This window comes from Lynx rufus, unplaced genomic scaffold (genome assembly GCF_022079265.1).
Source record: "Lynx rufus isolate CCGP_SWC_20201006 ecotype Redwood Valley unplaced genomic scaffold, mLynRuf1.p SCAF_1, whole genome shotgun sequence".
Lineage (NCBI taxonomy): Eukaryota > Metazoa > Chordata > Mammalia > Carnivora > Felidae > Lynx > Lynx rufus.
In genome coordinates this window covers 157,045,812-157,072,095 of record NW_025814823.1, presented here as the reverse complement: position 1 = coordinate 157,072,095, position 26,284 = coordinate 157,045,812, and the positions used below count along the sequence as shown (strand labels likewise).

The 26,284-nt window shown below is 38.2% G+C and overlaps 1 protein-coding gene across 25 annotated transcripts in view; it reads left to right on the top strand.

Moving 5' to 3' along the window:
- The window catches only part of MCTP1 (multiple C2 and transmembrane domain containing 1), a 525,474-nt gene that overhangs the window by 161,052 nt on the left and 338,138 nt on the right, over nucleotides 1-26,284 (top strand). The window lies entirely within an intron of this gene.

Sequence of the window (26,284 nt, the reverse complement as noted above, 5' to 3'; positions counted from 1 at the left end):
TGTGCATCTCCCTCTGTCTTTCTGCTCCAGACTCTACTATCCTCTGTTTGCAGACTCCCTTCTTGTGGAGGCAAGGGGGATTATCAGCAGCCTCAGACTCAACATTGCCCTAACACGTAGGCTTCTCAGGGGGAGAAGTGTCCCTGCAGATATGTTCTGTACAAGTCCTGCGCCTGACCCTCTGAGTCTCAGTGACCTGGCTTAGGTGGCCTCACCATCCCTGAACCCACCACTTTGTACAGGAGAAAGAGTATAATCTGGCCAGATCTGGGTCAGGGACAGCCCACTGCTAGTCAACTCCACCAAAATCATATGTTCTAAGAATGGGGAGTGGTGGCTTCCTAGAAAGATGCCAGCAGATGAGCACCCCATTCCAATAAGGAATGGTAGCAGTTGGCCGTGGAGCACAAATACAAAACATGCTATATCTATGAAACAAGAGTAACCTCTTTCCACTGGGCTTTATACTCCTGGTAGACTTAGTGCTTTTAGGGGCTCTGTAGTAGATGTAAGCCTCTTAGAGTTTCTGGGTCTCTAAACCTGCACCGTGTGGTAAGAAAAATGTATTCTCTCTCCTCAAAATGGTAAATAGTAAAATCTTAGTGGTTATATTTGTCCTGGACATTATGCCCATTGATGACTGAATTATTTCTCTCTTAAAAGATGAATCATGCTGAAATAGGTACCTCCTAGTGCAAGTTTTGTTTAGACTAATACTTATTCCTGCTACTCCTGATGGTAGGTAGCTCTTGTAGGAGACAATTCCTGGATTTCCCTCTTAGCTGTGCTCCCAGGGTCCATCCTGGTGGCAGAAGCTCCCTGCATGTTCCATTCTTCCCAAGAGGGAATTCCTGGAGTGTAGAGAAGAGATACCTTCCCTGCATCTCAGCTCAAGTCTCTAGGACACTTGGAAAAAGTTCCTAGTATTCTTTAAAATGTCCTTTTTGGGGTTACTAATCTTCACATGCAAATTGATTTCCATGAAGTTTTGTGGATCCCAGAGTTCCCCAAGACACCACAGACAAATGAGGCCCTATAATGACCTCAGTTTCCATGAGAAAGTCCATTTCTGAGTTAACATGATGCTAAAGTCTCCTTATAAGGTTGTGCTTTAGGCTCATGAGATCAGGCCAAATAGAGGCTGAAACTTACTAGTCATATCAAAACCTCTTTTAACCCTAACAGCCTACCTCCCTCTTCTTTCCCTTGGTCTGCAAATATAAGATGGACTTGCAAGCTGTCTGAGGCCCTTTTACTCCTGATATATTACTTCCTGGTGATTCTGACCCATATTGTGTTTTTGTGAATGTCTAGATAAATCATACTAATTAAGAGTATTGGAAAGTAAGATTCTGCTATAGCAGAATATAATAAAAATTTCAGTGAATATTCAAAACATCTTATTTTCATTGCATTGAGATGTTGACTAAATTCATTTATCCATATGCTACTCTTATGTCATATTATGAGTATTTTTATTTATTGGAGAAAATTAATTGACCTTTAAGGAATTTCATATCAATTATGACTTGAATATAAATAAGCTCTACCTGTGATAGAATATATACAGTTATAACCAAATAATAGTATTTTATTTGTATTTTTATCTAAAAATTAACTTTCTAAATACTCCTATCCAAATTAAAGTAGTAATACGGTAGAAAAGTTTTCTATTAGCAAATTAATTCACATACTAAGCAAGACCCTTCTATGTACACAGAACTTTTCCCATAAAATCTGTGCAGTGAGTCTTCATATTAGCATTTAAATTCATACGTGGATACATCAAGACCCAAATGTATGATTGTTGGATATGACTGTTAAATGTATAGTGCTGGGTATGCCTTCTAAGAAATAAGGGATTCTTGCCGTTCCTTGATAATCACTATTATTGACATTATTTTGTTTCCCAAATTTCTTAGAAGGTTACTTGAGCCTCCCCAAAATTTCATCTTAACATTCAGCATGATGTTCTTCTTTTTTAATGTTTATTTATTTATTTGAGAGACAGAGAGAGAGAGAGCAAGTCAGGGAGGGGTAAAGAGAGAGGGAGAGAGAAATCCCAAGCAGGCTCTGCACTGTCAGCCCAAAGCCCGATGTGGGGCTTGAACTCACTAACTGTAAGATCATGACCTGAGCTGAAACCAAGAGTTGGATGCTTCCCGATGGACCCACCCAAGTGCCCCTTTTCTTTTACTTCTTTGTGGGAAATCTGATCCAGTACCATCACTTCATCATGGCTTAAAACTGCTCACCAAAACAAAATAAGTGGCCAATAGTAGATTAAAGAGAACCTATGACAGAAATATAACTTTTATGTTTTTCCTTCCTAAATTACTTGTAAGATTTTAATTGTATTTTGGGGTATTTTTTTCATTTGATTTTTTTTGATTATCAAAGATGTTTATATGTTATATATCACAGGTGGTAAATCTATCAAATATATGCACACATATGTCTACATATTGCATATGTATATCTCAAGTCAAACAATAAATATAATAATAGCTAGCACATACTACAGTACTTTCTATGTTTTTAGGATCTCAAACTCAACTTCAATGGTAGTGAGGCATATAACACGGTGGTTAAGAGCACAGACGCTGCAACTAGACAGGCTGCGTTCAAATCCCAGTTCTGTAACTTACTAATTGGCCAAGAGCTGCTAAAGTGGCTCTCATTCACTGAGAGTATTCAAGTATGAAAATCACACAGAATACATACAGCATACTGGAATAGAGTGTTCCAAGTCTATTTTTAGGAACCATTTTTAGTACCACTTGAAGTATCTTTCAGTGAGGCACATGAATTTTTAGAAATAAATGTTTTCAGGGGCGCCTGGGTGGCTCAGTCAGTTAAGTGTCCGACTTTGGCTCAGGTCATGATCTCACTGTTCGTGAGTTCAAGCCCCGGTCATGATCTCACTGTCCCTGAGTTCGAGCTCAGCGTTGGGCTCTGTGCTAACAGCTCAGAACCTGGAGCCTGCTTCAGTTTCTGTGTCTTCCTCGCTCGCTGTCCCTCCCATGCTCGCACTCTGTCTCTCCCTCTCAAAAATAAATAAACATTAAAAATTTTTTTAAAAGAAATAAATGTTTTCATAATAGATAATTATAAAGGAGCTTAGAGGATTTCAGTCATCCAGAAGAGCATTATTTTATATTAATCTCGTGTATAGTCCTACCTATCTAAATTTGCAGTTGATAAGAGAGGTCTTAAAAGCAAGAAAGAATCAATAGATGGTTGCAGGTGATGGCTTAACTTTACCAGCCTAGTCACAAATTTGATAACTCCTGAGTATTTTTCTTGTGTTACAAGAAAACCCGTAGTATTGATTCTTTAACGTATACCTGTTCTTGGGGTAGATTTTCGCACAGCAACTACATTTAAAACCGTCGACATAATTAAAGTACACATTGTGGTGTAGGCGAACCTAAACTGAACACAAATAGAAAGCTTAAAAATATGGATCCATAGGTGAGGATCCCACGTAAGAACAGTCACTGTGTGTCACCATCTTTGGTGGCTGCCTAAACCTGGAGATTGGTTGCTCTTGCTAAACTGACTATTGAACCTATATAATAATACAAGCTGTTCAAATTTTTCTTTTTTTTAAGTTTATATATTTTGAGAGAGAGAGAGTGAGAGAATCTCAAGCAGGCTCTGCACTGTCAGCATGGAGCTAGATGCTGGACTTGAACTCATAAACCAGAAGATCATGACCTGAGCCTAAATCAAGAGTCAGATGCTTAACGAACTGAACTACCCAAGTGCCTCAAAGTTTTTCAGGTTGGATTTTCCTTCTTAAAGTTTTCACTGTGGGTTTCTATTTTATCAAGTATTCGCATTTATGGTGTAAGTCATAACACTGGCTTTTAATGTGAGATCTAACATTGAACAAAATCTCACATTTATGAAATTTATGAATATGAGCCACAGGTTTCAAAGTAAACAACTTGGATTTTTGCTGAATGAAGTGGTTGGTTAATATGAATTTAGAGAGTTATAAGTTTGGGTCCTATTAGCAAAAGGGAAATATTGCTAAATTTCTCTTTGGGATTTGGGAATGGGGTAAATCTGAATATGCAGTGTTATGATTTAATTCTATTGGGCCCAGTTTATATAATATTATAAATAGTTGCATTATTTCTTTGATAATTGGTGCCCAAGGTATTCATGTTGGTAATCACAGGCAGTGAATATAGAAATAGAAATGGTACTCTGATATGATGGAGAGGGTTATAGGAAGGAATGCCCTGTAGAGAAATTGGATCCAGGAATGGATTGAGACTGTGGTACTTTTTCTCTCAGTACACCACAGAAATCTTGCTTCCAAAAGCTTTGTCCTTAATATTCCTGCCCTCCCCACCTCCCAGAATTAGTAGTTCTGACCCCTTATACCATGGAACTTGACCCATTTCCCATTTACAACATAGTATATTGAGTTGTAACATTTGCTTCTAAGGCTGTCTTACCTACTAGACTGGAAACCCTCTGAGAGCAGGACCTGAATCTTATTACTTGGATTCACCAATGCTGTAGAAGTAGTGATCTATACAAGGCATCCAAACATTATTGTTGAGTAAAGTGGAATAAGTGAAATGATATCTCTTACTCCTACTTAAATGACAAATGTATAGTTTGTTTTTTAACAGGACTGTTACTTACATCAATCCCAAATAAGAGACAGCGATGGCTCCCTGGTGCCTTTGGAATGGACTCCAAACTCTGCTTCACATGTGGTCTTTCATGACCTGGCTGTTGCTATTCACTCTGCCTCATCTATTGAACTCTGTCCCTTGCACATTGTACTTTGGTCACACTTGGTATTTGCCATCCAACATATGTGCCAAACAGTTTCACAACACCCTAAGTTTATACTTGCTGTCTCTTCTGCTCGGAAAACCTTTCCTTCACTTCTATTTTATTTGATGTGTTTGATGTGTTACAGAAATGCAGAATATAAAGATTCAGGTAAAGAATTTCCTTCTTTTCAAGGTTAATGTATATATTGTAGTGTTCAATGATCACCTTATTTTTGAAGATTTATTTTCTACTTTGTTGAAATATATTTAAATCGAAAGAAATATGTGCTTATGGTAACAAGACAATAAATAATAATAGACAGGCACTATTGGTAGATATTACATGCTGGCACTGGGCAAGCACTTTACACAGGCTATCTTGTTTATTGCTCCAAACAACTCTATGTGCCAAGCGCCATTCATGTCCTACTTGGCTAAGGAAACCAAGGCTCAGAGAGTTGAAGTAAGGGCTGAGCTCCACATAGCTGGTAACAGAGCCGTACTGAATGTTAACCACCTGCCCCTCCCCTGCTCCAGTCCCATTTTCCTGAGTAGTTTAATTTTTAGCCTTTTACACTTTTTTCTCTGTACAACACATACACACAATCCCACTACTTCATCCGGTCACTCTGCCATTTAAAAAAAAAACCACTTAGCTAATCTATCACCTCCTCAAGGAGCTTCTTCTGACCCTTGCCCCTAGGCATCTCTCCTGTTATCCTGAACATACTACTAGCATGCTTTAATACAATATCTTGTGTGAATACCACCAATTCATTTGTCTCTTCTGCTAGCCTGATAGCTCTTTAATGGTAGAGACCATGTATCCTCATACTTGGCACACCATTGGCACATTATGGGCAATGTGGTAGATGGACTAATATATTCAATGACATATTTACCCAACTTTTGATGTGTGCCTTCTTAATGCCTAATACTGTGATAAACACTAGGGATGATTGTGTATCAATTGGCTTTTGCTACATAATAAACCACCCCTAAACCTTGTGGCTTAAAGCAATAGCCTTTACTTAGCTCATAATTCTCCAGGTTGACATTTTGACTGCGCTTTTCTTCTGGTGTTGGCTTGGCCCACCCATGTATCTGCAATTAGCCGTTAGGTCAGCTGACACTGGCTAGACCAGTGTCAGAATGGCCTCACCTGTTGGTCTCTGGTCAAAGTGGTCTGATCCTCCAGCCAGCTAGCCTGAGCTTATTCATGTCAGCAAATTTGCAAGTGCATGGAAGGTCTCTTGAGGCCTATGCTTGGAGCTAGCACAGCATTGCTTTTGGTGCATTGTATCATTCGAAGCAAGTCACAAGGCCAGACTCCATTGAAGGGAAGGGCAAACAAATTCCACCTCTCTACTGGAGGAGCTGCAAATTGTCTCATATGTGAATACAAGGAGGAATAAAAGATGGGGGTCATGTTAGCAACTGACCACTTATGATGAGAAAAAAAAAGCCTCTGGCCCAAGGGAGCATACAATCTAATGGATGAAATAGTGTTATTTACTTTTTTTTTTGTGAAGTCACCCGGAGCAGCTCTGTTATCCATCGATTACTTGATATTAGATACCAATTGAGGCCATTTATTTAGTCTTTGATGGCCTTATTTAGTCTTAGACTGTCACTTTAGTCTGCTCATGTATAATTCAGGTTTTCATTCTCTCCATTGACCAGCTTATGGCCAGGAGAAGGCATTCTCCACAGGAAACCTGGAAACTGTAGGAAGAATTGTATCACCTCTTGATGCAGCTTCAATCTGACTCTCTAGGTTGTCTCTGCCATATGCACTTCTGCTCCCACCACACCCTGCGCTGGGCACACACACTGCCTGCCACACACAGTCAGGACCAATCTGATGAATGGAATACGGTCTTGGTGGGGATGGCAGTGAATCAGTCGTGCCCCTTGTTATGGCTCAGAATCCCCATTAGATTTGTTACAATGATCACAAAACATAAATACAAGAAAGTAGTTACTTTGGCTGAAGGAGGAGGCTCTATATCTGTGGTGTGCCTTGCTTTTCATTGGATTGAACCAAAAAGAAGTAAGATGTTGTCTCCCCATATATACTGTTTTGTATCTTGACAGGAAAAATGATCTGTTTTGAAAAGAGAGAGTTTTATTTCAGGATATAGAATCTTCAAAATACAAATTTATCAAGCGTAGACTCTTTGTCTTAATTTTAATTTTTTAAGAGAAACTGGAATTCTATCATTTTTTTTTTTGGCATTTATCCTTTTTGGTGTTCTCTGAGCTTCCTGGATCTGTGTTTTGGTGTCTGACATTAATTTGGGAAAATTCTCAACCATTATGCCTCCAAATCTTTCTTCTTTTCCTTTTTCTCTTCTCATTGTGGTATTCCAGTTACATGACACATAGGTTATATGTTTTTGTAGTTGTCCCACAGTTCTTGGATATTCTGTTCTTCTTCTTCTTCTTCTGTCCTTTTCTCTTTGCTTTTCATCTTTGGAGGTTTCTGTTGACATAGAGTCAAGCTCAGAAATTCTTCCTTCAGCTGTGCCCGGTCTATGAACCCATCAAAGACACTCTTCATTTATTTTACAGGTTTTTGATCTCTGGCATTTCTTCTTATTCTTTCTCAGAATTTCTATCTCACTGCATACATTACCCATCTGTTCTTGCATGCTGTCTACTTTTTGCATTCAGTCCCTTAGCATATGAATCATAGTTTTAAATTCCCAGTCTGATAATTCCAACATCCCTGCCATATCTGAGTCTGGTTCTAATGCTGACTTTGTCTTTTCAGTTGTGTTTTTCACCTTTTAGTATGCTAATAGTGTGTAATCCTTTTGTTGAAATGTAGACATGATGTATTGGGTAAAAGGAACATCAATAAGACTTCAGTGATGTGGTAGTGAGGTGTGAGGGACTGGGAAGAATTCTATAGTGCTGTGATAAAGTTTCAATCTTCTAGTGAGCCTGTGCTCCTAGACTGTGAACTTTACAGGTGCTTCTCAGTCTCCACTAACCCTTAGGTTGGCCCTGAGGGCAGGACTTGGTAAAGAAAACTTATTTCAAAATGGTTCCTTTTCCCCTCCCACTGCTGGAAGCACAAGGGGATTTTTCTTTAATATTCAGTGTAAGAAATCCTGGAGGTAAAACTCATAAAATTATGGACCCCCCCCCCCCCTTTGACTAGACATCCCTGAGCTTTTTAACGCTAAGACTAGTTCACACTGAGCCTCTAGTAATTCATCAATTCCAGTTTAGGTTTTCCTATCCTGACACGGGTTCCCACAGAGGTTTCTGCTCATGGGTTTTTGCTCCGGTAGGTTGTGATTCTCTTGATTTGATTGTCCATCTCTCTAATTTTTGAGTCAGTATTTTGCCCTGTGACCTCACTTCTCTGCCAGATAAGAAGAGCTATTGATTTTTTTTCAGTTTGTTCAGCTTTTTACTTGGAAGGGCATGACTTCTAAGCTCCTTACATGCCAGGCCAGAAACCAGAAGTCCCCCTTCTGTGTTAATTAGCTGAGATTCTTTGGCAAAGAAGAGCTTTCTCTAATCTCTCTTCTCTTATGGTGTGGCCTTTCATCATTGAGTGCATGGTTGTTTTCTGGCATAAAATGCCCCAAATTATCTTGTCCTTTCCCTGCTTCAGACCTGGAGCCCTTCATTTATTTAGGAATGCCTGGTTGCTTTTGGTGGACATATTTGGAGTAAATGTTTGCTCGATGTGGCTACTTGATCTATTTAATAAACCATTAGCTTAGTTTGTTTCTGTATGTATTCACTTTTAGTTTTTGCTATTTTTCACTGCTTGTTTGGTTTTGTTTTGCTTTCATCCCTAATGAGTTGATTTGATGTTTTGAATTTATTTGATGATTTTGTTTCTGGGATATGTGGCAATGGAATGACATCACTTGTGCTAGGTGCTATGACCTGTTGAGTAACGTGACAGTGAAACTCCTACGAGAACACTCAGAAGCAGAAGTGCCGGGGATGTTGCAGTTATTCAATGAAAGCAGAGAATCACATCCCTAAGACCCAAGCCTATGGAAACCCATTTCATGAATGATTGATTTAGTCTCAAATAGGTAAAAAATGGCAATAGTACAAAATGAAATAGTACAAAAGTACAAAAAATTTAGTGAGAGAGGAAGAGAGTGCAGGAAGGAGGAAGGGGCAGAGGGAGAGGAAGAGAGAGAATCTCAAGCAGGCTCCGGGTCTCGATCCCACAACCCTAGGATCATGACCTGAGCCAAAATCAAGAGTTGGTCACTCAACCGATGGAGCCCCCCAGGCACCCCTAAAGTATTTCTTGGATAAAAAAAAGCAAACCAAAAACAAAATGGAAAGGCAAATGACAAATAAAAATTGCATGCAGACCAAGGGTTAATATTCTTAATATAAAAAGATGTATTTTTTTAAATTAATGGGGGAACACACATACACACATGCACATTTAAAAAATGCACAGGACCCGAGTCAAAAGAAGAAATAAAGGGAGCCAGTGGGTATAAATATTGTTCAGTCTCAGGATCTGGCTTATGTTTTTGGTTAGGGACATGTTTACTTTTATTTATAATAAATAGCATCACACTATTAAAAAAAAAAGTAAACCTAGGATTGACCTCGAAAATAGGACCCTAAATAAACAAAGAAATGAGGATCAGAAATTATTTTGTTGGATAATGAAAGATATCTCAGAAATCTCAAATACCAATTACTACAACTTAAAGCTAATTGCATTTCTGAGCTTTTTAGTGGCTAATCAGAAATGGGACCAGATTAACAATGTATTCTTCCTGTGTGATAAAGGGACCTTTATTTATGAAACTTCACTGCTCAGTAAACAGAACCACTATTCTAATTGCTTAGGCCAGAAACCTAAGAATAATCTTTGATCCCTTTCTTTTCTTCATACTTTTGTCTATTCTATTCGCAATTTATATTCCCTTTACCCATAATATATCCTGAATCTCAACACACTTTGATCTAAGCCACCTGGATTCTGCAATAACTTCCTGACAGGTGGGCCTATGTTTATTCTTTTGTCTCCTCTGATCTTACCTCCACATAGCAGTGGGAGTGTTCTTTCTAAAACAGATTATGTGACTCCCATGTTGGAAATCACCAAAATGAAGTGCACATTCCTTCTCATTGCTTCCAAGACCTTACATGATTATGGCCCCACTCAATTCTCCAACATCCTCTCCCTCAACTCTGCCTTCTTTCACTACAGTCTGGCCTTCTGCTGTCTCTCACAAGCTTATTCCCATGCCAGGGACTTTGGTCGTGCTGGTCCATGTTCCCAAAACAATCTTCCCCTGGATCTTGCCACACTTGATTCCTGATCATCAGTTGGTTCTTCTTGCAAAAGTTACCTTGTCAGAGTGATCAACCCTTCCCACTAGTTTAAGCTCTTCCCTCTTCCTACCTCTTATTTACTCACTATCACATTAGCCTAATTTATTTCCCCATATTATTTTTCCCTTATTACTTTGTATTGTTCAATATTATTTATTTGTTTATAGGTTTACTTTCTATCTCTTCTCATGTGGAAGGATGGAAATTCTTGTCTTCATTCTAAGACAAGGACCTGGCACAAAGTAGATGCTCAAAAAGTACTTAAGGATGTAAATATGTTAGCATTAGTTATGTGTAAGAGTTGGTATTATAGACAGTTTTTTAAATGTATACTTTTTAGAAATTTCCTAATATGTAAAAATAAACATTGATTACCACTATAATCAGAGTAGAAGCTATTAAAAATAATGATTTGCTATCATGGTAGAAGACCCTAAACCCTACCATCTCTGTGTGTTTGAATGATTATAATGCGTAATGCATTTGAACACCATGAAAATGCAAAAACATAATGGGATTACACAAAATTACACTTGCAGGGGCTCCCACTAGAGCTATTTAGAACAATACTGTATGTAATACATATTTTAGAATGATATTAACATTCATTGATGGGTTGGGGAGTTATTTTGGAGATTCAGCTGATTCTTTCTCTGCCCCATTCAGCATTCATGAAAAGACTTTACAATTAAAATCTTACACTTTATAAGAAAAGAGATTTCAGGACTTTCATGGTATTTAGTTTTTTTCCTGAAGTTCTTCCATTTATCTTCTGTAGCTCTGTAAGGCGCTAAAAGCTTTTGTGCTTTAGCATACTGCAAGAATTAAAGCTTCTTCCATTTATGGAAAGTCTTTTAAGCAGACCCATTTTCTCAAGCAGATTTTAAGATAACTCCTTGCTTTTCCCTTTTCTGTGCTTTCCACTCCACCCCTGGATTAACATGTATTCTGTCTTCCTTTTCCTTCATTTTCCCAAGGGTCGTGCTATAAAATTGACCATAGTTTGGACCTAATTATTTTCACAATTCCACAAGCTATATTGGTTGTAAGAGGTTAATTTTTTTTGCAAGTGCATAACTGTATTAAACTGAACACGCAATTAAGAATTTCATTTTTGTCTGCCAGAGAATGAAAACGTTCTTTGGTGTTTTGCCCACCAATTCTCATGTGGTCATTAATACTCTTTTAAGAAGGTGCTGAAATACTTTGCTTTTTTGCTTTTGTTGTCGTTGTTCCCTATTGAAAATTTCTCTTAAGAAGTCACAATCTCCACAAGGGAAATATTGTGAGCAGTCTTGTGTGACACAGATGTTACACTGGGTATGCCTTTCTGATTTTGTTCTGTGGAAGATGTGGCACTTTTGCATGAGTCTTTGCCCACACACAATCAGTGTGTGATAAATACCACTCTCCTTCACTGTCTTTAAATCAGCTTAGTTCTAACTCTTAGTCCCTATTCAAAAGTGTCTGAGGTCTCACTTTCACAGATGTGGCATGCCAGCCTTCCTCTTGGAGGTCTTGTTACAAGGAACCCACAAAAGTCTCTTCATGCCCCCTGTGCCTCCTTTTATTTCAAATTCACTGTCATGTCCCCAAGTCATATATAAATTAATTTTTTCAGTGAGTTTAAATATAGAGAAAGTCATTGATGGTAGATGGCTTCTACCTTTAGTTTTGTCCAAATCCAGCATAATGTAGAGCAGGGACTACTACTTAATTTCTAATCAGTTGTCTTGACACAAATGTAAGAGACTGGCAGAAATAGGGCAGCCTGGAATAGGGATCCTGCAGTTAACTTTAAAAATGAAATATCGGGGCACCTTCTTTTCCCAAGGGTCATGCTATAAAGTTGACCATGGTTTTGACCTATTATTTTCACAGTTCCCTGAGATCTCAACTACTCTACAAGTAAACCAACTTCTATTCATTTCTGACCTTGCTGCTCTGTCCCCTGAACTGTGATCTTTTCCTCCTAACTTTGCTGTTGTTCTTCTTTGCTATTGCAAGGTTTGGAGGGTGTTCATTAAAACAAACAAACGAAACACAAAAAAATCCTCTGTATGCCAAGCACCTTAAACTTCTTGGAAGAAGTGGGTTTTATTAAAATCTAACATAAATAATAAAAAATAGTCTTCCTTGGGAAGAAGTAATCACTAAGAAGCAAAAAGAAAAAGAAGAGAACGGGGCTCCTGGGTGGCTCAGGCAGTTGGGCGTCCGACTTTGGCTCAGGTCATGATCTCACAGTTTGTGGGTTTGAGCCCCATGTCGGGCTCTGTGCTGACAGCTCAGAGCCTGGAGCCTCCTTCGGATTCTGTGTCTCCCTCTCTCTCTGCCCCTCCCCTGCTCATACTCTGTCTCTCTATGTCTCAAAAATAAATAAAAACATTAAAAAATTAAAAAAAAAAGAAAAAGAAAAAAATGCAAATACCAAGAATTTGTTACAGAGTAAATTTGGGAGTGGTTGTGCACTACAGAAGGAATAAAAGAATATACAGAAGAAAATATATGATATATTATGTTAACAGAAAATTTAGGAATTCCCAGAAATGGTATTAGGAAATATCATACTTGGAATATTAAGGATTGCTCATAATTTGGTACTTTTATGTGATAAAGCAGAATTATCTATTTATCAAAATCAGATTATTAAGGTTTAGGCAAAACAGTATATCATTTGCTTATAAAGAAATATGTGTCAATTTCTCATACTGTATTTTCTTAGTCATTGGATGTTTTCATCAAGGATGTCTCTCAATTTATAAGTAGAAATTATTTCAACATTTGAAAGTGAATTAATTCCTTAAATTTTCCCCCTTATGTTCATTAAAGGGGAATCAGCAGTATTGTTAATTTGGTAATTCGGTTTCACAAAATTTATATGTTATGAGTCGAGACTCCTTTTTAGATCCTATTTAAGTTACAGGAACAAAATATTTTGGTAATTGATTTATTCAGTAAATGTTTAATGCTATTATAAAGTTAAGAAATCATTCATGACCTCAGAGTGATTATAGTTTAGTGGCAGAGCTCCTAATGGCCAAAAAAACCCAAAAACAAAAGTCTCAGACATAACTTGATCAGCTTTATCTTCTAGAAAATTCATGGGGAATGAAGAGAAATAGAAGACATCATGCAAGGAAAGCAGTAAGAAGGTACTTCAGTTATATATTGCTGCATAACACACCGTCCCACACTTAGTGGCTTAAGACAGCATTGGTCATTTATATTGTTCATCAATATGCAATTTGGGCAAGGCTTGGCAAGATCAGATTGTTTCTGCTCCCTGCACCAACACCCAGTTGAGGACTAGAAGATCCATGTACAAGATGGTTTATTCAGACACCTAGAAAGTTGGTGCTGCCCATCAGCAAGGAGCTCAACTCAGGCAATAGGCCTAGTTTTTCTCCATGTGATCCTCTCCATGGGCTGCTTGGGCTTCTGATATGGTGGCTGGATCCTAACAGCAAGCCCTCCAGAGAACCAGACAGACTGTGAGCCAGATTTTATGTCCTATCTTCAGAAGTCACATAGCATAATATCTTCTATAGTCCTAGTTCTGTTCAAAGAGAAGGAACCTCCCATTATCTTTTGATGGGAGGAATGTCAGTTGCATTGCAGGAATAGCATGTGGAATGGGAAAGATTTATTTCCCAAGTTTTATTGAGGTGTAATTGACAAATATGTTATATATATGTGTGTGTGTGTGTGTGTGTGTGTGTGTGTGTGTGTATTCATGGTGTAGAATATAGTGCTTTGATATAGGCATACATTGTGAAATGATTACCACAACCAGCCTAATTAACATTGCTATCACCTCACATAGTAATAATATTTTGTGTGTGTGGTGAGAACATTTAGGATATATTAGCAAATTTCAGGTATACAACCTACTATTAACTGTAGTCATCATGCTATACATTAGATCCTCAGAATTTATTCATCTTGTATAACTGAAACTCTGTACCTTTTAACCAAGATCTCCCCACATACCCTACCCCCCACAAACCCAACTTTCAATGACAGGACATACATAGGTAAACTGCTATACACACCCGTTTAAAATAGAGGGAAAGCACATAGCAATGACTGGACCATCTGTGCAGGCTCATGCTGCCAGTTTCTTCAAAAGGGGGTAGTCCTACTGCTGAGAACTGTCCTTTCTGGCTGTTGGTTTCACTCTATAGGCTCTTGGTTTTAACTTCTGAGTCACCCTTGATACGATTCCACTAAGAAAAAAACAGCTCTGGGGCACCTGGATGGCTTAGTTGGTTAAGCATCCAAGTCTTGGTTTGGGCTCAGATCATGATCTCATGGTTCATGCTTGGGATTCTCTCCCTCCCTCTCTTTCTGCCCCTCCCCCACTCACTCTGTCTCTGTCAAAGACTCCTATGAGTCCACAGATCTCTACTTTAGGATCCCTATGAGATACCTAGAGATAACATCCTTTTGATATATAGAAGCCCAATTGTTTAATGGAGAGAAATTATAAAGCCTACTCTTAAGATTCTTAGCCTTTGTGTATCTAAAAAGTTCTAGGAGACACTGCCTTTAGAGTCTTATCTCTTAATGAAGGATTTTATAATTTAACTCTGGATTATTCTTTGCCCTAAAGAGATTTCTCAAGTTGAGAATTGTTTACTCTTTGGAGAGGCTGAGAATAAGAAATAAGTTCTTTTTGTTTTGTTTTACTTTTAACCCAGTCTTCAAAGGACATAAGGAAGGAGGCACTAAAGGGAGTAGGTTTATGGTAGAGAAGGTGCAAAGGAGCAGGAAGTATAGAGTAGAGTGGCAGTGATAAATATAATTTTAAACAAGCCCAGTTTGAGTTTGGGCTGTGTTGAGAATTTTATAAGGTATAACCCTAGGAAGAGGTATTGTTAGGGCAGTGTGGTATGTTCTGATTACCAGATTATATAAATTTAGTAAGCAAAGAAGGTTGGGTTGTTTGGGAGAATAGATGGCTGAAAGAAGGAAAGTATTATTTTTTCCTTTTTGTTCAGAGACAGTTTATGGAGTTGGTTGAGTAGCATGCTCTATCTTCCAAGATGGTAGTCCCTGGAAAGAGTTTATGAACTAAATCAAAGAGCACAGATTTGCAGGGGAACAAAACAGATCCAGGACTTAAAGAGACTTTACAAATTCAGGATGGAGTTAGCTTTTTTAGACCCTGGCTGCAAAGGTCTGAATTGGTTTTTTTATGAGCACCTGGGTGGCTTAGTCAGTTAACTGTCTGACTTTGGTTCAGGTCATGATCTCGCGGTTCATGAGTTCAAGGCCTGCATCGGACTCTGTGCTGACAGCTCAGAGCCTGGAGGCTGCTTTGGAATCTGTGACTTCCTCTTTCTCTGCTCTTCTCCCGCTCACGCTGTCTCTCTCTGTCTCTCAAAAAATAAAAAAAATGCTAAAATTTTTTTTTAATTGGACTGTTTAGTTGGTATAGGAAGCAATGAAAGCCTTTTCTCATTATTTAAATAGAAAGTCCCCTCACATTTACAGTATGAGTCAGAAGGTGTTATTTTTACCAAATCAATTCCAAAGTATTATTCTTAATAAAAGTCTATAATTTATAGATCTGAAAGTTCCATTTTAAGTTGAATGGAAAGTTTGGTTTAAAGTAAGCGGTATCTAGAAATAATAAGTGTTGGCGAGGATGTGGAGAAAAGGGAGCCCTCATGCTCTGTTGGTGGGAATATAAATTGATGAAACTACTATAAAATAGTATGTAAATTAGTCAGAAAGATAAAAATGGAAATATTATATGATACAATGATTCTACTTCTGGGTATTTACCTGAAGAAAACAAAAACACTAATTCAAAAAGATTTATACACTCCTATGTTTATTGCAGCATTATTTACAATATCCAAGATATGGAAGCAACCTAAGTGTCCATTGATAGATGAATGGATAAATAAGATATGGTATACATATATACAATGAACTATTACCCAGCCATAAAAAAGACTGAAATCTCACCATTTGTGACAACATGGATGGACTTAGACGGTTATTATACTAAGTGAAGTAAGGCAGACAGAGAAAGGCAACCACTACGTGATTTCACTTATATGTTGATCTCAAATACAAACAAATAAGCAAACACACAATAATAACAGACTCATAAATACAGACAATAAACTGGTGGTTACCAGAGAGGAGAGAGTGGGGGAGGGGCAAAATAAGCAAAAGTGATTAAGAGGTACAGACTTCCAGTTATAAAATAAATAAGTCTCGGGGATGATGAGTATACAGTGGGGAATATAGTCAACAATATGGTAATAGCATTGTGGTGGCAGATGGTGATTACACTCATCATGGGAAGCACTGACTAAATGTATAGAATTAGCAAATCACTGTGTTGTACACCTGAAACCAATTTTTATATTTTGGCTATACTTTAATTAAATATAAATAAAATTATTAAAATGGTAATATAATGGTAAAAAGAATAAGCAGACGATGGTAAAATAAGCAAATAAACATATGTATAAACGTGTGTATCTTGACATGAAAAGAGAAGCTATGTTCAGAGAGAAGATGTTGGAGAATAATGTGGGAAGTAAATTCCTTTTTGTGGTGTAAAAAGCATATGCCTATATATGATCATACATTCTTAGAAAATGAAGAAATAACAAAATTAGGAGTAGTCAGCTTTGGGTAGCAGAGAAGCAGGGATGGGAGCTTTTAAACTGTGCAGAATACTCTTCTATAGTATTTTGAGTTTTTTGTTTTACAGAATATGTAGGTTTTTTTTTAAACAAAAATGCACATTATAGGGGCATTCACTTTTTTTTTTTTTAATTTTTTTTTCAACGTTTTTTATTTATTTTGGGACAGAGAGAGACAGAGCATGAACGGGGGAGGGGCAGAGAGAGAGGGAGACACAGAATCGGAAACAGGCTCCAGGCTCTGAGCCATCAGCCCAGAGCCTGACGCGGGGCTCGAACTCACGGATCGCGAGATCGTGACCTGGCTGAAGTCGGACGCTTAACCGACTGCGCCACCCAGGCGCCCCAAGGGGCATTCACTTTTGAATGCCCCCTCTCTGTAAAGAGAGCTTTCCTAATATTCTTCCTTTCTTTTTTTTTTTTTTAATTTTTTTTAACGTCTATTTTTGAGACAGAGAGAGACAGAGCGTGAACAGGGGAGGGGCAGAGAGAGAGGGAGACACAGAATCTGAAACAGGCTCCAGGCTCTGAGCAGTCAGCACAGAGCCCCCAACGCGGGGCTCAAACTCAGGACCGTGAGATCATGACCTGAGCCGAAGTCGGACGCTTAACCGACCGAGCCACCCAGACGCCCCAATATTCTTCCTTTCTAATCTTATACTCTAATAAACTTTTGCCTGCTGCTCAAAAAAAATACACATTATAAATATCAGGTTAAAAAAAAAGTAAAGTAGGAGATAACCACATCAATTTCTTTATGCTCAAAGAACTTTTATTCTGATACTAAACTTGCTCGGTTTCTAAGAGAAAATGTCCCTTAAGTTAACTCTGGAATATTTGCTTCATCTTAGATTTCTCAAAAGTATTTCAATCTTTATCTTGCAAGATTTATAAGTGCAGAAATAAAAAAGTGTCATTTTATTCCTCCTATAGTAGTGAGAGAAAAAAAAGCTGCAGAATTAAATTTGTTACCCTCTTTGTGTATATATATCCTAGGAGTTCTTGCACCCTGGCCTGTCATACGCTGTGGTTTACTTGCTCCATAGTTCTCAAATACAGAAGAATTGCCATTTTTCTGTTCAATATATAATGAAGAAACATGATAGGACGTAAGAGATGTCTTTGCCCTGTGTTTCTATCCATCCTCCTGAAAAACTACTTACAGTCGCACTAAAATGAATATTTAAGATTGGAATCTTCATCAGTTCTTCCTGAGGAATCTGGCGAGTAGCACAGATACAGAGCATGGTCTCTGGAGCCAGAGTGCCTGGGTTTGAATCCTGGCTATGCCCCCTGCCAGCTGTATAATCGTAACTTCTCTCTGCCTCACTTTCCTTATCAGAATAGGGATGTTTAGTGCCCAACCCATAAGTTTATTATGAGGAAGAAGTTAACTAATATCGGTAAAGTAGTTAGAGCAGTGCCTAGCATATTAGTGCAAAATGCATGTTTGGTGTTTTTTAAAATGTGTAGTAAAGTATACAAACCACATAGTGTAGTGTTTGAAGGTACGGGTTCTAACCCCATATCCACTACCTGTTAGCTGTGTAAGTGTGGTTGTTACTTAATCTCATTAAGCCTCACTTTCCTCCTTTGTAAAATAGAATAATTGCCAAAAGTAGCACCTGCTCCAGTTTCTCAGGATTTCATGGGATGGTGTCTGGCAAGCTCATAGCACAATGTCTGCTTCGTAGCACCAATGGTTGCAAGTATATATTTTGATTTCCATGAACTTTCTGTCCCTTGGTGTTCATTGGGTTTTATCCTTAATCCTTCTCTTCACACTTCTAGGTCACCTCTGGATCTCCTGAGAACCAGGTAAGGATCCTTTAAAAGACATGCCACGGGGGCAGAAGGCAGGGGAAGTGAGGCTGCAAGATAAATTACCTAAGGTCCTAAGAGGCTTTGCAGGTGGACTTGTGTCAGGGAGTTGGCCACTACCCATGGTCTGGCCCAAAGCCTTGTGGGTCTAGAAACCACACTCGTCAGCACTTCCAGAGCCCATCTGTCCCCCAGGGCTGGGCTCATATTAACGACGCACATACGACTAATGTACAGGATCAGAATGCCAATGTTCCCATTTACAAGGAGAAGTGAAAGTCCTGGGCCTGGTGGCTCATACTCCAACCCAGCCTATTTGTGCCTGTAGGGGCCACATCTCTGACCGGGCTGTCAATTTATTAATCTGTGATGAGGACATAGCTCCTGAGCTGCCTCTCAAGTCCCTCAAGCTTCTGCATGAAGACAGGCAGACGGGATACCAAATTCTAACCAGAAAGCAGCTTGGTGAGCAAGTAATCAGAAGGTCAGTTTATTTTTGGATTCGGGTTTGACAGAATTAGAGAGGCGGATCCACAGCAGCAAGGGACAGGTCACCAGCCCGGAGCACCATCTCCCAGTGTCTGAACAGCCATTGTCTGTGCTTACTTCGGAGACTGCTTCATACCTATTTTCTTGTCTGGACTGCTTTTCTATTAGTAGAGGTTGTATGGTCAGTCAGTTTATTGCCATGCCTGAGGGTCCAAGGCTGCCTGTCCAGTGGGTCCATCTGGCCTTCCAAAGCTTTTGTTTGTCTCTTATACAGTATAGAGGGTAAGGTTTAAAAATCAGGAATATTCACATCAGCATCCAGAGGTGTAGCCTCTCCTGAAGAAGGTCTGGCCTTCCTGAGATTTTCCCACAACAGATCAGGCCTCTAAAGCCAAGCAGAGACTGTCTCCCTTAGATGAGGCTGGAAAACCTTTACTCAGTACTATGCATGCCTCTGGGCATGAATTTGCATCATTTTGACTAGTGAAGCTGCCTTCATTTAGCTATGCTCTGACTTACTGTATTTTTACTTTCACATTTAATTCTCAGACAGCAGTCTTATGTTTTCACTTCCAGATTCCTTTCACTGTCACCCCTAAGTATTGAAAACACATTTTAGTTTGTAAGCCCTGGAGGTTCACACTGATGTGAAGACTGGAGTATAAAGCTCATAGCTTCAGGGAAGTGGGACACCCTTCATCCATCCTCGGGAGATACGCGGTGCTGCTGGCTGCCCTTCTCTGTTTCTAGCTCGATAGTCTCTTCTTCCTCCTGGGTGACGAATATTAAGCACTCTCATCTTCTGTACTTTTTTGTAAGGCGATAGATATTATCTCCACCACGAGAAACACAATGTGAACATCTGTACTTACAAAGACACATTTGGATGCCTAAACAAAATGTGTTCACCAATGGATTTCTTTTAGAACAAGAGCTTATTTTTAACTGCAGTGTTATAAGTTATTAATAATCTGACACAGGCAGACATGCCATTTCTTATGATTCCTAAGATCTCTCAGCTTTTTTTTTTTTTTATCTCTCATGAATGAAGTAAATGTCATTATGTGATTGGATCACTGATTGTAAAGACGAAGTTGTTTCCCAAGGAAGCATTTTTTTTTCATGAGTAACTCAGCCCTTAATTCCTATTAATATTCTAAATAAATTAGGATTTATTTATGAGTGATCTGTTTGGGAAAATAGGAATAACAGTTCTAGGTCTTGCTATATCTCTCAGGTCCTACTACTTCAAATATGACCACTGTATATCTTTTTTTTTTTATCTTTATTTATTTTTGAGAGAGAGAGAGAGACAGAGCTCAAGCAGGGGAGGGGCAGAGAGAGAGGGAGAGACAGAATCCAAAGCAGGCTCCAGGCTCTGAGCTGTCAGCACAGAGCCCAATGTGGGGCTCGAACTCACTAACATTGAGATCATGACCTGAGCTGAAGTAGGACGCTTAACCGACTGAGTCACCGAGGCACCCCTTGACCACTTTATATCTTGAAACATCTTTGAGATACAAGATGATAACATATTCTCTTCTCTCTGCTTCCATATCACCTTGTATGTATCTCTTACAATAACATTCACTTCATCTTATTTAAACTACTATTAAATAGGGGCACCTGCCTGGCTCAGTCAGTTGAGCATCTGACTCTTGATTTCAGTTCAGGTCATGATCCCAGAGTCATGGGATCGAGCCCCACTTTAAGGTTCAGCAGGGAGCCTACTTAAGAATCTCTCTCTTGAAGAATCTGCCACCCCCACTTGTGTTCTCTCTCTCTCACATAAAAAAAAAAAAACTATTAAATAATGAATTACCATAGTTAATGGCACATGTTTACTTCATCATCATCATACTTATAAGTTTTTTTCCCCTCAATTAGACTGTGTATTTCTCAGTTGTGTGGACTGCTCTTATTTATACTTTCTAACACAATAAGGCCAACAGCAGATGTCCTATAAATGGTGAACTGAGGTGCTCATTAGAAGTAGGAGTTCTTCTAGGTTCCCCTTTTGATATGCAATATGACGTTATTGCTAGGAATGCTTCAGAAGTAATAACTGAGGAACACATAATATTCACCATACTTCTGACTCAAGAAATATGGATAAATAATTGAAAAAAGTAAAGTTTTAAATTAAAATCAAATCCTAAGTCTAAAAGTAATAAATAGCAGGGGCACCTGGGTGGATTAGTTGGTTAAGTGTCTGACTCTTGATTTCGGTTCAGGTCATGATCTCACAGTTGTGGGATACATGCTGAGCATGGATCCTACTTAAGATTCTCTCTCTCTCTCTCTCTCTCTCTCTCTCATCCTGTCTCCCCTGCTAGTACTCTCTCTATCTCTCTCAAAATAAACATTAAATAATAATAATAATAAATAGCAAAAGACATTATAAATAGTGATAAACCACACACTGAAGGGTGATATCTATAACTCATATAATTGACAAAGGAGTAGAACTGCAGTATATAAAGACCTACCAAAATTTAGTAAGGGAAAGCAAACAACCTGATAGGAAAAAGACCAATAATAATAAGATGCTCAGCTCAGGAATAATTAGGGAAACCCAAATTAAACATCAAGATTCTATATCAGTCACATGCCAAAAATATCAGTCCGGAATATCAATACTGTGGAGATTATTTACAAGAATCTAGTGTAACAAAAATTCAAATACACCACCGGTTGAATTATAAATTAATCTAATTATGTTGAGATGTGGTTTGGCGATATTTAGTCAAGACAGGGCATCACCATGTCAAGACAGGATCACATCCTGTGATCCTATTAATTCCATTTCTAGGTATTCATCTTTAAAGAAATTCTTGCCCATATACAAGAATTAGAATAGTTTAATAATAGCAATAAATTAAAAACAACCTGTGTCCATCAACAGGGGAATGGATACCTGAATTGGAATGGCACACAGCAGTTAAAAAGAATGAACTATGTAGAACTACATGTAAATCCCAAGGAGAGAATATTAAGCACACACACACAAAAGTAAAGGATCTATTATATAATTTTGCAAAGCTTAAAACATGCAAATCAATATCTTATTTACGGATAAACATATATTTAATGAAAGACTAAAAAGATGTATGGGAATGATAAAGATAACCCTGGAGAGTGTTTACCTTTGAAGAGAAAGGCAGGTAACAGGATAGGCAGGGGAACGTGGTGGCTTCAATTTTATCTGTAAAGTAGTATTTCTTCCAGGAAATCTCAAGTCAATTTGGTGCCTTAAGATTTTAAGTGGAAGCAAGGAGAATGGAAGGAGAAAGTTCAGTAGGCTCTGTAAGAGGTTTATGTTATTAGAATGATTGGGAGAATAAAATAGAGCAATACTCACTGCTTGGCAAACTCATCCGTTTGTCAGCACCGTGTATGTTCCAATTCTGGTTGGCTATCCTAAAAGTCAACAGGGCCCTGACTCCCTCCTCAGACTCAAAGCATCTTTAGCTGTATAATTTTTAAGGAGAGAGAACTGTGGAAATTTAGGGGGAATACAAAATCATGGGGTGGTATGAACATAACTAAGATCATGTGAAGATTTTTTTAGGACTAGAGCAAGCTGGGGAAAAAAAAGGTTTAGGTTTTATGTTAATTAGAAAAGCAATTATACCCAATTCAGAGACCAGAGTTTTTTTCAGTGAGCTGATAATGAGCAAGTTTATTTACTCAGATTTAAGACAAACTAAATTAATATAGGACGTATGATTATAAACATTTGGCTGTTGATATGTTGACTGTTGAATAGATCCAAGCTGTATTTTTATGAGGTCAATAAAAGAGCTTTGGAAAAGTCTAAGAGAAAAAAAAAAAAAAATCAAAGCCCTTGGCCAATGTTAGAAGGTACATTGGAGGTTCTAATGTAGTTTAGTGTCTGTTCCTGTATCTTCTGTCCTGCCTTTGTCTCTATCTTAGCATATCCTTTAGCCAGACTGAAAAATGAGAGGACACATAAGTTTGGGCTGGTAAAGAATGGAGAGAGTGGGGCAGAGAAGAGCACTTTATTTTTGTTACATTGTTTTAAAAATAAGAATAAAGAAGAGTAGTCCACTTAGACTGCAAATAATATAGCAAAATAGACATAAACATATCAAATTATGATCTTATTTTTAAAAATACCATGTTCTTGGGACACCTGGATGGCTTAGTCAATTAAAAATCCAACTCTGGATTTCGGCTCAGGTCATTGTCTCACAGTTGTGAGATCGAGGCCCACATTGGGTCTGTGCTGGGTGTGGAGCCTGCTTGGAATTCTCTCTCTCCCTCTGCCCCTCCCCTGCTCATGCTCTCTCTCTCAAAAAAAAGTAACATTTTATTTTCAAAAAATAACATGTTCTTTTCAAATTACCTCAAGAATACATGAATTTATTTTTGTGAATTTATGAAATAGGTAATACACTGAGCAAGATTTATGAAATAGGTAATACACTGAGCAAAATGATCAGATCTGTCTTTGTCCCCCATCATCCCCTATTTCAAACCTTCTTCCCAGATATAATGTCTTAGCCACAATTGGTGTGCAGTCCATCCAGGTTCTTTTCTATGAATTTTCATGTAAAAATTCATGTACCCATAACTGGGATAATGTTTATTTTTGCAACACGTCCTTTCCATTTAATACCTTTTAGGGAGTTTTGCATGGTGGCACATGTAGAGAACCTAGTTATGTTTAACAGCTTCATACTATTCCTTAGTAAGGTGAAGCCATTGTTTACTTAACCTTCTGCTCTTCATGGCCCAATGCAGCATTTGCATTTTTTCGCTATTACAAACAATTCTGCAGTGAATATTCTAGTGTATCCATTGTAGCAGCAGAAGGCAGATGTGACTTAATGCATGGCCAGATGTAGGAACTACAGTAGCATCAGGAGTCTGCCTTTTATATTTTTGCCTTTTTTTTCTTGATTGGCTTCAGTTTTTATACAACCTCACCTCATGTGGTAGCACATATGTCTGTCAGCAATTCTAGGCTTACGTTCTATAAACTTAAACTCTTTCACATTCTAAGCAAAAAATAGAATATTGGATCTCAGTGAACCAGCTTGGGTTACGTGATCATCCCTGAACTGATCACTGTAGCTCTGTAGACAGTAGACACGGGTTAATCAGGCCTGCGTCACATGCCCACTTCTGGGGCCAGGTCAGCATGACCCAAATACGGACTAAGAAGAAGGGATGGATGGGTGATCTGCGAAATAAAAATCAGAAGGATGATACCAGGAGGAGGCACATACAGCAGTCAGGCAAATATATCAATTTCTCCTGCAAATGTCTTATAGATAATATTTTATGTTTTTATGAGTAGGAAGTGAATAGACATCCTAATGATATCCAGACTTATGTCATTAGGACCAAAGCTTTCTTGTAAGCATCTTTCCAAATTTTTGCTGGAATAATGAAACAAGTATGTTTTGATATTTACTATTGTATATGAAAATAAAGTATGTTATTGATTGAGGATCATTAACATTATGAAAAAGAAGTAATTTTTGCAATTCAGGAAAATGTTACCCAGTGTATTTGCTAAAAGTTCAGTGATATGGTAGGTCATATCTTTTCTATGATAAATACCTTGTCTTAGAACACCTTTTGAAATATTCTATTATTTGCCACACTATAGCCTAAACTCTATTTATTTATTTATTTATTTGTTTATTTATTTATTTATTTATTTATATTTAACAATGTTTATCAAATTCCACTCTGTGCTCAGCACCATGCCAGAGGCTGAGGATAAAATCTTGACTACAAGATCTCTGCCCTCAAGTTTCTTACATTATTGTTAGGGGCCGCAGACTATAAATAAGTAAATGAATGAGTAAAGGAGAACTTTCCAGGCTGTGACGCACTATGAAGGAAATAAAAAGGATCCTGATAAGGAAAGTAATTGGGGAAGGTCATGTCTGGTGAGGCGGTAAGGGAGGACCTCTCTGAAGAGAGAATGTTTGAACTGAAAGCTGGGAATGAAGAATGAACCCCAAACTCTAGGTCTGTGCTGTCAGATGTAGTAGCCTCCACCCATTTGTGGCTATTGAGCACTCAGTTGTGGCGACTTTGAATCAAAATCCGCTATAAATGTAAAATGCACACCAGATCTCCAAGATTAGTATAAAAATTATAAAATATTTAATAATTTGTGTGTTGAGTACATGTTGAAATTGAAATATTTTAGATATGTTAGAGTAAGCATTGTTAAAATTAATTTTACGTATTTCTCTTTACGTTTTTAATGTGACCACTAAGACTGTAAAATTATATATGCAGTTTACTTACGTGTCTTTTGAACAGTCCTGGTCTAGGTGGTTTCAATTTGCTATAAATGCCATGTGCTTTTTCATCGTTTCGTCCTTGGTCATGCCAGTGGCAACTGAATTTATGTAGTAGATTTCTCTCCAAGGATATAAGTGTGTAATATTCATTGACTGAGGTGTATAAATATAATAATTCAATGTGTGATCAGGCTTAATAAAGCTCAGAGTTAAGAGGTAGTGGGTGGTAGAGAAAGCACAGAAAATTGCCACATTTACTAAAGGAGTTGTGTCATTAGTCATGTTCCTTTAGAAATGCTCACAAAACAGATAAAGGAGGGCTCTGAGCTGGAGAGGTAGGCAGAGCAAACGGCACAAGGTAATGACAGCGTGGGACAGGATTTCTGTGGGAATGAGCGAGAGCAAACCACAAAGATCTATTTCCATTCTCTGCTTCGTGAAGGAGATTCTGTTGTGTTGTACAGAACTGCCACTTCTTGCACGTTAAAACAGAGTTTTCTTCTACACATTGTTTTTGAACTGAGAGGAATGTTAGTGACTTTCGCGTGCCTCTCTCACGTCTCTGTCAGGGCAATGGTAGCAAGTTCACACACATTTAATAACATTACATTAATTCACTGCTGAGAGCAAGCAGAATAGTTTTCTTTGTGCCATATTGTTCTCATTTCCATTCGTGGCTTGTGCCACAGGGAAGAAATTAATCACTTAAGAAAATGCACGTTTGTTTGACCTGGTGAGGGAGGGGGTGTTTGGGGGTGGGGGGAAAGGTTTACATTTTAGTTTGTAAACAGTTTGGGACCCCACATGTGATGATTGTTACGTAATCTAACAGTTTTGTGAGGGGGAAACTCTACCCTTACTGGTTTGAGAGGGA